General features: G+C 38.8%; 1 protein-coding gene across 1 annotated transcript in view; it reads right to left on the minus strand.

The window, feature by feature from the left end:
• Positions 1-14,291, minus strand: part of PRKDC (protein kinase, DNA-activated, catalytic subunit) — a 2,064,551-nt gene that overhangs the window by 406,026 nt on the left and 1,644,234 nt on the right.

Below are 14,291 nucleotides of genomic sequence, written 5' to 3' on the forward strand. Positions count from 1 at the left end.
AAAGCTGTATTACTTTCTATTACATCAGGTCATTTTGTTCTCACAGCTCTATTGCCGGTCAGTGAAATGTATACACACTAACAAATCCAATTTTCTATTTTTTAGCACAGAAACATTTCTTTAAGAAAATGAAGAAAAATCTGTAATACATTTTAATTGAACATTCGTTAACAGTGTAACAAAGAAAAATACTTTAAAGTCCCTTTAAATTATACATTTCTCTTCCTACAAAGTTCAGTATAAGCTTTACTGTGTATGTATGTGAATTGTCTTTGAACCTGTGCTTACAAACAAAAGACTGAATACTTATTAGCTTTAAAAAAAAGTCAGCTGTATTATTTGTACTAAAGTGTCTTATATTTCTACATGTAGCACTATCTCAAAAGGTTTATATATACGTATATACAAATCAAGCTAGAAAATCATGAGGCAAGATGTAACCAAGGTTACCACTGTATTCCCCATTACTGTGGTTACTTATACCATGGCACGGCTTAATCAATGTAAATATAAGAAAATACAGTTGGACACAGATACAGTGAGAAAATAAATTAATATTGGGCCCCAATGCAAGAAACTTCAGTAGTCAACCAATATCTGGTTGGAAACAATGATTATATAAAAAATAGGTTAATTATTAACAATTAACACACATAAAATTGTGCTACTTATTTGTAAGTTTGAACTCAGATGCATGGCCCCTGCCACCCCAATATGTCCCTCTTGCCAAATTTATAGAATTCCAGCTTCCATATCAGATGCATGTCCCACATAAACCATTTTTACAGGGACACTCAAGTCAAAATTAAACCTTCATGATTCAGACAGAGATGGGAATTTCAAACAACTTTCCAATTTACTTCCATTAACAAAATGTGCACAGTCGTTTTATATTTACAGTTTTTGAGTCCTCAGCTCCTACTGAGCATGTGCAAACATTCACAGATAATATGTATATGCATTTGTGATTGGCTGATGGCTGTGGAAATAGATATAACTTTGAAATTTGTCAGAAAAAAATCTACTACTTATTTGATGTTAAGGCTAAGTGCTATTGCATTGTCTTTGTATCATGCATTTGTTAGTTATGCATCTACTGTATTCACTGATCCTTTGTCTTTTAATCAGAAAGATGTCTAGCCATCATCAATAATGCCATATACATGCCCTTTATAAGCATATAAGCTATTCTATACATTTTTCTTTTGTAAGATGATGAGAGTCCATAACATGTGGGATATATTTCCTGCCACTAGGAGGAGTCAAGAACCCTCACAAGAGCTATAATCCCTCCCACCTCCTCTCCCCACTCAGTTTGCTCTTGGCCTTCAAGGAGAGAGGTTGAGAGAGGTGCACTGCAAACAAGATTTTATTATTATCTATCTAAATATTTATTGGGAGCTCAGACGTGACTTGAGACCCCGTACCCCTCTTCCATCTTCACTCAGGAAGACTTCAGGACAATTTCTCCAATATTCTGAGTGAAGTAGGGGTAAAGGAATACCTCAATTATGGCATGTCATCACTATCACTGGTACAACTCTCAGCCGTAATTGCCCTCAGGCATCAAAGGGACCCAAGTCCCTCAGTCTCCACCTGAGGGGTTGCTGGTATATCCACAAGTATCCTCTGTAGTATATTTACTTGCACTGGATGGGGTTTCTACTGGATCAGCATTCTGTGAGAGAGAAAGGCTTCAGCAAGCTGGTAAGAAACATTGGAGGGGTGCTGCAGTCTAGGTAAGTGACTCAGACAATAAACACAACCCAGGAACTATCCCTAGTTAATACATAGTTAGGTTTCTTAGCCATTCCACATAACTCTTTATCTATGTTTTTAACACCAAATATTACAGAATTCAGAGTTAAAATCCATCCTTTTTCATTGCCTTATTACCCCCCTTAGCAGGCCTCAGTATGTTTTAGTTCTGAGCTCACTATATCTCCTCAAAGAACAACAAAGCTACACTGTTTAAGAAAAAAACTAATTGCCTTATGCAGTTAGCAGTTCAGCTCATGATGGATGTGGTTAGGGTTGGTAACACAAGAAGGATCAAAGGGGGGGGAGGGATTCGATACCACCAACCATACAAAGCTCTGACTCAGCTGAGTCTAAGTCTGAGGGTTCTGAAGTCTCCTCTAAGGAACTTAATCCTATACCTGAGGCTGTTCCAAGTTTAGATTTAAAGTAAACCATACCCGCTTCCTAGTTCAGGAAGTTTTGAATACCTTGGAGCTTTCAGAACTGAATCCAGAAGATTCCAAATCTGTAAATAAGTTGAATCAAGTTCTGCCCAAAGTGCCTAAGAATTTTGAAACACCAAACTTGGTTACAGACTATATAGCCAAAGAATAGAAGAAACCAGGCATTACTTTTGCACCTCCAAACAGGTTAAAAAATGTACTGTGAAGTAGTTTTTAAGGTTGCACTAATGTTCCTATGGAGGATAGTTACTCATTTAAAGATCCAATGGATCGCTAATCTGAGTCGTAATTTAGGAAATTATTCTTCCAATCAGCTCTTTATTTTAGACCTGCAGTAGCAATCACCTGTGTGGCTGCTGCAACGTCCGTCTTGTGTGATTCTCTTTCTCAGACGGTTTATGATTAATCTTCTGAGGATATTTCCAATTGCATTAATGTCCTTAAAATGGCTAATAATTTAATTTGTGATGCTGTCTTTGACATCATCAAAAAAGCTTTATGGCTTAAATCTTGGTCTGCTGACATGGTCTCTAAGAATAAACTATTATCAGTCCCTTTTGAAGGGAAGATGCTTTTTGGATTAGAATTGGATTCTATTTTCAAAACTGTCACTGGGGAAAAGGGGGCTTTTCTAACTCATGACAAGAAATCAAAAGGCAAGTACAAACAAGCAAATCGCTTTCATTCCTTCCGTACCCTGAGAACCTTCATAAAATTTCATTATTTCATTTGTCCCCTTTCCTGTAATTTAACTTTTTTTTTTTTTTTTTGGTTTTCTAAATTCCACTGAGTTCTATGCCATATTTGAACTTAAGCAAGGCTGTGTGGAACATATTATTATCTAACAAGCTTCCCACATAGCCTTGTTTGTACAAACTCTACTGCCTGAATTATATTTGTCCCTAATTGTTCTCAGCAGATAGAGCTAAATTGAAAACAAGTTCAAACATGGTGGCACCAATTACTTTATATATGCTTAAACCTTTATACTTACATCTTCAATATTAAAAGCCATCAATTGTAATAAAATACATCAACATATTATTCTAAGGCTTATTTCTGCTTTGAATACAATCAATATGTCTAGCATACATTTACTGTTTAATATCCTTTTAAATTTAATAAAAGTGCATATTAAATTAATCAAGCATTCCTTATAAAATTAAAGATGCACACAATTTCAAGGAGAGATTCTAGATACTCTGGAAGAATTCATTTCACCCTAACTTTAGGGGTATAATGATCAAAAATACTGCTGTCATGGAGAGAAATCACTAAAAGTCTTTGAGATTATTTTATAATTTAGGTGTCCCTCCTTCACATCCAAAACCTGTATAGCTAGATAAACAACTCTCAGGGTTAAATTATTCTTTATAAAACTTTTTGAGGGCTTTTACTGTACTGTTGGAATGTCTTAGATCATCTCACCAGACCAGAGAGCTTTAGATCATCAAGCCCACATTGATGATCTAAAAAGAAGGCACCACCTTCAAAAAGAAACTTTTCTCCCAAAAGAAACCTCAGTCGAGGCAAAAGAACCAAATTTGCAAAAAGAAACATACTTCTCAACCAGAAAGAAAGACAAGTAGCAGTTGCTTTCAGATCTTTACATATTCTAGAAAAACAAACAAACAGGACAGAGGACAAAGAAAATCCTTAGTCGCCTGTAGATAGAAATCTAGAGCACGCACAAAATCCAAATTGTGCAACAAACGTTTCTTATGAGAAGAAGGATTAGGGCATAGAGAAGGAACAATAAATTTCTGATCAATATTACTAACCGAAACCACTTTTAGGTAAGAAAGCCCAACTTAGTACGAAGAACCGCCTTATCTGCATGAAAGATAAGATAAGGTGAATCACGCTCCAAGCCGAGAGTTCCGAAACTCTCTGAGCAGAAGAGATAGTAATAAGAAACAAAACTGTTCAAGATAAAAACATAGAATCTATGGAATGCAAAGGCTCAAACAGAGCCTACGGCAAAACTTGAAGAACAAGGTTAAGGCTCCAAGGAGGAGCAATAACCTAAAACACAGGCCTGATACAGACCAGGGATTGACAAAATATTGCACATCTGGCACATCCGCCCGACGCTTGAGTAACAAAAAAGATAAGGCAGAAATCTGACCCTTCAGAGTACTGACTGACTACTACGAAGGAATCCTGACCCTACTCCAAGAGTAGCCCTTGGATTCACACCAATAAAGGTAATTATGTCATACTTTCTGGAATTCTGACTAGTAACAGGCTTGCGAGCCTGAATCATGGTCTCAAGGATCGATTCAGAAAAACCACGCTTAGACAGAACTAAGAGTTCAATCTCCAAGCAGTCAGCTTCAGAGAAATGAAATATGGATGAAGGAATGGACCCTGAGTTAGAAGGTCCTTCCTCAGAGGCAACCTCCAAGGTGGAAGAGAAGACATCTTCACTAGGTCTGCATACCAGGTCTTGCAAGGCCACGCAGGGGCTATCAGAAGTAGCGATGCTCTCTCCTGTTTGATACGAGCAATGACTCATGGAAGGAGAGCAAACGGAGGAAACAGGTATGCTAGACTGAAATCCCAAGGAACCGCCAAAGCATCTATCAGGGTGGCCTGCGGGTCTCTTAACCATGAACCATACCTTGGAAACTTGGCATTCTGCTGAAACGCCATCAGATCCAACTCCGGTATCCCCCATTTGAGGGTTAACCTGGAGAACACCTCTGGATGGAGAGCCCACTCCCCGGGATGAAAAGTTTGTCTGCTCAGAAAGCCTGCCTCCCAGTTGTCCACTCCTGGAATGTGGATGGCAGAAAGACAGCAATTGTGAGCTTCTGTCCACTGAACAAATGCGAGCCACCTCCTTCATGGCTAAGCAACTCTGAGTTCCTCCCTGGTGGTTGATGTAAGCCACTGAGGTGATATTGCCCGACTGGAACCTGGTAAAACGGGCTAAGGACAACTGAGGCCAAGCCATCAGAGCATTGTAAATTGCTCTCAGCTCCAAGATGTTTATGGGAAGAACAGACTCCTCCCGAGACCATAGTCCTTGCGCCTTTAACAAGACCCAGACTGCTCCCCAGTCCAGCAGGCTGGCGTCCGTGGTCACAATCACCCAGGAAGGTCTCCTGAAGCACGTGCCCTGAGACAGATGCTCCTGAGAAATCCCCCACAGAAGAGTGTCTTTTGTTGACTAATCTAGATCTATCCTCTGAGACAGATCCGAATGGTCCCCGTTCCATTGTCTGAGCATGCATAACTGCAGAGTTCTCAAAAGGAATTGAGCAAAGGGAATGATGTCCATGGAAGCGACCATCAGACCAATTACCTCCATACATTGAGCCACTGATGGCTGAAGAGTAGACTGCAGAGTGAGGCAAGAATTTCGGATTTTCTGCCCTCCGTCAGAATTTTTTTTATAGATAGGCAATCTATTATGGTCCCTAAGAAAACTACCCTTGTAGCTGGAACAAGGGAACTCTTTTCCAGATTAACTTCCCATTTGTGGAAAAGAAAACAAGATCTCTGTATAAGAGTTGCTAGTTGAAAATATGGCGGCTGAACCAAAATGTTGTCCAGGACGGGCGGCACAGTAATTCCCCGAAACCTGATCACTGCCAAGAGAGCCCCCAGAACCTTAGAAAAAAATTCTGGGAGCCGTGGGCAAGGCCAAAGGAAAGAGCCACAACTGAAAGAGTTTTCCAGAAAGGCAAATCTCAGGAATTAGAAGATACACATCTATCAGGTCTATGGTCATCATGAACTGACCCTCTTGGACCAAAGGAAGAAAAGAACCAATGGTTCCATTTAGAAGGACGGTACCCTGAGAAAACTTGTTAAGGCACATTAGGTCTAGAATAGGACGAAAATTCCCAACTTTTCGGGAATCACAAACAGGATTAAAAAGAAACCTAGACCCTGTTCCCTTACAGGAACTGGAACTATCATTACCAGGGTAGAAAGGTCCCAAACAAAATTAAAAAATGCCTCTCATTTACCTGGTCCGTTGATAAACTAGAGAGATGGAACCTACCTCCAGGAGGAAAGGTTTAAATTCTATTAAGCAACCCTGAGATACTATGTCCGCAGCCTATCTGGGACATCTCATACTCACGCTTGAAGAAAACAGAGAAATACAGCCCCCCACTTAGTCCGATCTCGGATCTGGGGCAAACCCTATATGCTGATTTAGGTGCTTACTCTGACATACTTTAGGACTATTCGTCTTGACCAGGACCAAAAAAAGGCCTTACCCTTGTATGCAGACTTGGACTAGAGGAAAATTCCACTGACCAAGAAATTAGCCACATCACCCTACGGGGCTAGCACAGTGAAGCCAGATATCTTGGCATAATAACTTGTATGGTAGTATCAGAAATAAAAGCATGGGCTATTAAGAGCCATAATTCTATCCTGGATCTCCTCCAAGGAGTTTCTACCAAAATTAATCAGACAAGGCATCGCACCCAAAGGATGCCGCACTTGACACAGTGGCAATACCAAATAAGCCTCCAGCTTGTCCATTGATCCTAAAAAGAGCAGCTATCCTCTATTGGGATCTTAGTTCTTAGCCAGAAATGTCCCTTCTACTTTAGGCTCCGAGCGTCATGACATTTAATGGAGACAGCAACAGGAAACATCCTTTTAAAGACAGGGGACAGGGAAAAAGGAAGAGCTGACTTCTCCCATTCCTGTGAAAAAATCTGCACGGTCTGAAACAGAAAACACACCCACAGTGGAAGGAACATCATAGTTATTATTAAGGTTAACAGATTCCTTAGGGTTGACAACCACAGGCGTATCCGAGTCGCCCAAAGTAGCCAAAATCTCCTTTAACAATACACAAAGGTGTTTAAGCTTAAATCTGAAGGTTACTACTTCAGCATCAGATGAAGGAATTATACGGTTAGAAACTGAGATTTCATTCTCAGAGGCTACCAACATATCCTCCTCCTCTCGAGCGAGCGAGCCACCAGTGTTTCTGATTTGGAGAGACAGACACACATTGCAAAGCTGATAAAAGTATATAAAGGATCCAAACTGTATCATCCGGTATGGCTTGATAAAGGCTCTGGAGAGCTGAAACGCGTTGCCAATACACGGAGACACCTGGATACTTTGCCGGACACCTGGAAACTTTGCCTGAACCGGCCGGGAAGCATAACCCCTGAGGTCACCCCCCGCATACGTGGGCGTGTCTTGGAAATAGACACGAAGTGTTTTGTGGCGTCCAACTTAGCACAGGACGGTGCTGTATATCTGTCTCTGCTTTTGGCTTTTCTAAAAGACATTTTCAAAAACTAAACAGCACCACTAAGGAGCGACATTCAACAAAAGAACATCCGAGAACAAAGGTAGACTCGGCTTACATTAAATATCTAAAGTACCGGATCTTAAAGGTAATCCTTTATTAACTTTATATGCAAAGAGGATTGTAATACAACAAAAAGACAATCATCTAGCATCAAACTAATTTGCTCAAATCTGGATAAGGAGTCTAATTTGGTTTATAGTACTTTGAAATATCCTGTGGAAAGGAATGTGGTATATGGTTTCTCTAATAAGTGCACTTTAAAGAACTGTGAAAGCTATACCGCTGCTCTCTGAGATCTCCACAGAGTGTTTTTTAACCAATATATTGTTGATAAGTCAATTATATATATTTTCTGCTAGAACAGCTCTCTTTCTATATGGTAATAGGAGTTTTATCATAGATAGTAGTATCTTGAAAGTATTTTACTCCTTTTTAACCCTTGAGAGTTTTTTTAAAAATTGGTACCAATTAGGATATATCACAGTTTTTTGGTATATATTATATTTTTAAACCGATTTTGTTTTGATGAAATAATAAATTAATAAATTTTTATTACGATAATACTCTCTGTTTGCTCATAGTATTACACCCTTGGACTTTGAGTTTGCACAAATAAATCACTATACATAAAGATTCATTAATATATCTTCCTAATAGCCATTTCAAAGATCAATTTGCCTGGTAGTGTTTCCATATTACCTTTTGGCGCTCACATATAACCCCCCACTGTTTGATTACAATTTATTAAGTGCACAGTCTCCCATACCTAGAAGACAAAAGGCACTTACCTGCAGTCTGGCCGTCCGGCAGGAGGACAGCTTACATGGTATGAGAGGAACATACTCCTCACAGAGACCTGTAAAAAGAGAAATAACAGAGTAAACCTACTCTGGCTTACTATACTAGGGCAGCAAAATGTTAGGAAAATGCAGCAACGCCCACCTTACAAGTCCCTAACTGCTTTAAAGCCACCACTACCCTACTGAAGAGATTAACGTGGAGTACAGCTAGACCCAAAATATCTTGCTTGTAGCAAAAGAAAACATAATTTATGTAAGAACTTACCTAATAAATTAATTTCTTTCATAGTGGCAAGAGACCATGAGCTAGTGAAGTATGGGATATACATTCCTACCAGGAGGGGGCAAAGTTTCCCGAACCCCAAAATGCCTATAAATACACCTCCCACCACACTCATTCCTCAGTTAAACGAATAGCCAAGTAGTGAGGTGTAAAAAGGAGAAAAAAAGCATACAAAAAGAGGAACTGGAAAAAATATTGTGCTTTTATACAAAAAAAACATAACCACCACAAAAAAGGGTGGGTCTCATGGACTCTTGCCACTATGAGTCACTAGAGAGGGAGGGATAAAATAACAACAGCTATTTCTTCTGAGAAATTAAATCCAAACAATAATTAAGTTTTTCTTATAAACTTCAAAGAAACTTAAATCATAAGCAGTAGAATCAAACGGAGACAGCTGCCTGAAAAACTTTCCTACCAAAGACTGCTTCAAAAGAAGCACATACATCAAAATGGTAACATTTAGTAAATGTATGCAAAGAAAGCCAAGTTGCTGCTTTGCAAATCTGATCAACCGAAGCTTCATTCTTAAAAGCCCAAGAAGAAACAACTGATCTAGTAGAATGAGCTGTAATTCTCTGAGGCGGAGACTGCCCCGCCTAAAATAAGCTTGTGAATCAAAAAAGCTTTAACCAAGATGCCAAAGAAATGGCAAAGGCTTTCTGACCTTTCCTAGAACCAGAAAAAAACAACAAATAGACTAGAAGTCTTCCTGAAATTCAAAGAATGTAAAGATTTTTCCAGAAAATTCTTAGGATTAAGACACAAAGAAGGAACAACAATTTCCCTACTAATGTTGATAGAATTCAGAACTTTAGGAAGAAATTTGAATGAAGTCCGCAAAACAGCTTTATCTTGATGGAAAAGCAGATAAAGAGGCTCACAAGAGAGAGCTGATAACTCAGAAACTCTTCTAGCAGAAGAGATAGCCAAAAGAAACAACACTTTCCAAGAAAGTAGTTTCATATCCAAAGAATGCATAGGCTCAAAAGGAGGAGCCTGCAAAATCCTTAAAACCAAATAAAGACTCCAAGGAGGAGAAATTAATTTAATAACAGGTTTGATACGAACCAAAGCCTGAACAAAACAGTGAATATCAGGAAGTTTAGCAAATTTTCTATGAAATAAAACGGAAAGAGCAGATTCAAAGTACTTGAAGACAAAACCTTATCCAAACCATCCTGAAGAAATTATAAAATTCTAGGAACTCTAAAAGAATGCCAAGAGAATTTATGAAAAGAACACCATAAAATATAGGTTTTCCAAACCCGATAATAAATCTTTCTTGAAACAGATTTACGAGCCTGTAACATAGTGTTAACCACTGAGTCAGAGACATCTCTATGACTAAGCACTAGGCGTTCAAATTCCATACCTTCAAATTTAACAATTTGAGATCCTGATGGAAAAACGGCCTTTGAGACAGAAAGTCTAGCCTTAGAGGAAGTGGCCAAGGCTGGCAACTGGACATCCAGACAAGATCCACATACCAAAACCTGTGAGGCCATGCTGGTGCTACCAGAAACACATGAGACTGTTCCATTATGATCTTGGAGATCACCCTTGAAAGAAGAACCAGAGGCGGAAAAATGTAAGCAGATTAAAAAAAAACAAGAAACTGCTAACGTATCCACCATCTCCGCCTGAGGATCCCTGAACCTGGAAAGGTATCTGGGAAATTTCTTATTTAGATGAGAGGTCATCAGAACTATTTCTGGAAGGCCCCACAGCTGTACAATCTGGAAAAACAAAACATCTAACATCTGGATGGAGAGACCACCCTGGATGTAAAGTCTGGCGGCTGAGATAATCCGCCTCCCAATTGTCCACACCTGGGATATGAATCCTAGAAATTAGACAGGAGTTGAATTCTGCCCAAAAAAGTATTCAAGATACTTCTTTTCATCGCTAAAGGACTGCGAGTCCCTCCTCGATGATTGACATTCGCCACAGTTGTGATATTGTCTTAAAATTAACGAAACATTAGCACAGAGTTCTAAAATAATGATTGGTAACCTTGACTCTTGAGGTTTCCAAACCCTTTGTGCTGTCAGCGAACCCCAGACAGCTCCCCTACCTGTAAGACTTGCATCTGTAAGAATACAGTCCAAGAAGGATGAACAAAGAAGGCCCCCTGAATAATATGATGATGGTCTAACCACCAAGTCAGAGAGAGTTGAGTGTTGGGATTTAAGTATATCAGCTGTGAAACTTGAGAATAATCTCTGCACCATAGATTCAGCATGCAAAGCTGCAAAGGTCTCATAAGTAAACAAGCAAAACTTCCCTGCACATAGCCACTGAAGGGGAAAAATAGAGACTGAAGGTTTAGACAGGCTAAAACTAATTTCATTCGTCTGTTGACTGTTAAAGAGAGAGTCATGGACACTGAATTTATCTGGAAACCTACAAAGGTGACCCTTGCCTGAGGAATCACGAAGCTCTTAGGTAAATTGATCCTCCAACCATGTCTTTGAAGAAACAACACTAGTTGATTCGTGTGAGATTCTGCTAAATTAAAGGATTGAGCTAGTACCAAGATATCGTCCAAATAAGGAAAACACTGCAATACCCTGCTCTCTGATTACAGATAGAAGAGCACCGAGAACCTTCGAAAAGATTCTTGGAGCTGTTGCTAGACCAAATGGAAAATCAACAAATTGGTAAAGCTTGCCTAGAAGAGAGAATTTGAGTAACCGAAAGTGGTCTGAATGAATTGGAATGTGAGGATAAGGGTCCCGTACAACTATTGTGAACATGTAATGACATTGCTGAACAAAAGGCATAATAATCCTTATAGTCGCCATCGTGAAATTTGGGACACTCACAAAACGATTTAAAGTTTTCAGATCTAAGATTGGTCTGAATGAATCTTCCTTCTTTGGGACAAAGAATAGATTTCAATAGAAACCCAAACCCTGTTTCTGCTAAGGAACTGGTACTAACACCCCTGAAAAAAATTCCAGTTCTGAAATATATTTCAGAAAAACCGTCAACCTTCACAGAGTGTATTGAAACATGAGAAAGAAAGACTCTTCCCATAGAAGGTCTCATTCTAAAAATCTATTCAAAACCCTAAGAATAATATTCTATAGACTTTGGACTGAATCCATCCAAAAATAACTTAATCTCCCCCCACCAGAAGAACTGGTTTGAGAACCGCACCTTCATGCAGTCTTAATAACTAGTATTTGTATAGCGCTTTTCTCCTAGTAGGACTAAAAAAAAACGCTTTTTCAGCGCTTGCACTCGGAGTTAACCAAATTGGCAGCTGAATAGTAATAGTTGTTATTATTACCCAAATAAATGGTACAGGTTTAATTGACCTCAAAAGGCCAAAGGGCTGCATCGACCCTGCTGGATATGAACCTGTGACCCTTGGATCAGTAGAACAAGCTTTTGTAGTCAGGGCATTAACCAACTGATCTACATCACCAGCCAAAAAGTAGGGCAGAAAAAAACTCTTTTCCCTCCAGATATAGTAGAGATAATAGAAATTAAAAAAAAATTATTATCCTAACAAGATAGAGATAATAAAATATATGTCAAAATTCAAGATTAAAACCATGAAGCTCTTCTAAATAGAAAAGCTAAAAACATAGATTCGAAATTAATCTTAAATGACAACAGATATAGAATCATAAATAAAATGAATACATTTTAAAGTAAATGAACAGTGTTATAAACTTCAGAATCTGAAAACTGCTTATACTAACTGTCCAACAATAAAGTTGAGAGAGCAGCAATGTCAGTCATAAATATAGCTGAACTAAGAATATAAACAGTATGAAAATATGCTCTTTAATAAGGTAAGATTTAAACTTAAAAATATCCTGAAAATAATTACTAACTTTAATAGAAATATTAGTACATTCCCAAAAAAGAATCAGGTTTAAACCATTCTAGCAAACATATCATAGATAGCTTCTAGAATAGGATAAAAACCTCAGGAGCAATTTAAAGAAATCTTTAAATGAATGTAACATATTTAATAGGAGGACTAGACTCCTAACACCTAAAATTATCAAAATTTCCTTAATAAAGAACAAAAAATGTTGAATTATAAAAATAAAAAAGAAGATTTGTCAAATACAGTCTCTGATGCAGGATCCTTTGAGCCAAAGAAAACCTCATCAGTAGAATAAACTTAAGTATACTGTCGGTCAAAACAAAATTGAAACAATTTTGGAAAGACCTTATAAGTTTATTTGAAGACACAAAAAACTAAATTTATGCTTACCTGATAAATTGATTTCTTCTATGGTAAGACAAGTCCACGGATTCATTCTTTACTTGTGGGATATTATCCCTCCCTACAGGAAGTGGCAAAGAGCACCAAAGCAGAGCTGTCTACATAGCTCCTCCCTTAGCTCCATCCCCCAGTCATTCGACCGAAGGTACAGGAAGAAAAAGGAGAAACTACAAGGTGCAGAGGTGACTGAGTTTAAATAAAAAAATACAATCTGTCTTAAAATGACAGGGCGGGCCGTGGACTCGTCTTAAAATGACAGGGCGGGCCGTGGACTCGTCTTACCATAGAAGAAATCAATTTATCAGGTAAGCATAAATTTAGTTTTCTTCTATAAAGGTAAGACGAGTCCACGGATTCATCCATTACTTGTGGGATACAATACCAAAGCTACAGGACACGGATGAACGGGAGGGACAAGACAGATGGTTAAACAGAAGGCACCACTGCTTGAAGAACCTTTCTCCCAAAAATAGCCTCCGAAGAAGCAAAGGTTTCACATTTGTAAAATTTGGAAAAGGTATGAAGCGAAGACCAAGTCGCAGCCTTACAAATCTGTTCAACAGAAGCATCATTTTTAAAAGCCCATGTGGAAGCCACCGCTCTAGTAGAGTGAGCTGTAATTCTTTCAGGAGGCTGCTGTCCAGCAGTCTCGTATGCCAAACGGATGATGCTTTTCAGCCAAAAGGCAAGAGAGGTAGCTGTAGCTTTTTGACCTCTACGTTTTCCAGAATAGACAACAAACAAAGAAGATGTTTGACGGAAATCTTTGGTCGCTTGCAAGTAAAACTTTAAAGCACGAACCACGTCCCAGTTGTGCAAAAGACGATCCTTCTTAGAGGAAGGATTAGGACAGAGAGAAGGAACAACAATTTCCTGATTAATATTCCTATTAGTAACAACCTTAGGAAGGAATCCAGGTTTGGTACGCAAAACCACCTTATCAGCATGGAAAACAAGATAAGGCGAGTCGCATAGCAATGCAGATAGTTCAAACTCTTCGAGCCGAAGAGATAGCAACTAAAAACAGAACTTTCCAAGATAGAAGCTTAATATCTATGGAATGCATAGGTTCAAACAGAACCCCTTGAAGAACCTTAAGAACTAAATTCAAACTCCATGGCGGAGCAACAGGTTTAAACACAGGCTTGATTCTAACTAAAGCCTGACAGAACGACTGAACGTCTGGAACATCTGCCAGGCGTTTGTGCAGTAGAATTGATAAAGCAGATATCTGTCTCTTTAAGGAACTAGTTGATAACCCCTTCTCCAATCCTTCTTGGAGAAAGGACAAAATCCTAGGAATCCTGATCTTACTCCATGAGTAGCCTTTGGATTCGCACCAATAAAGATATTTACGCCATTTCTTATGATAAATTTTCCTGGTGACTGGCTTTCGAGCCTGAATCAAGATATCTATGACCGACTAAGAGAACCCCCGCTTGGATAAGATCAAGCG

The sequence above is a fragment of the Bombina bombina genome, chromosome 5, assembly GCF_027579735.1.
Source record: "Bombina bombina isolate aBomBom1 chromosome 5, aBomBom1.pri, whole genome shotgun sequence".
In the NCBI taxonomy this organism is placed as follows: Eukaryota; Metazoa; Chordata; class Amphibia; order Anura; family Bombinatoridae; genus Bombina; species Bombina bombina.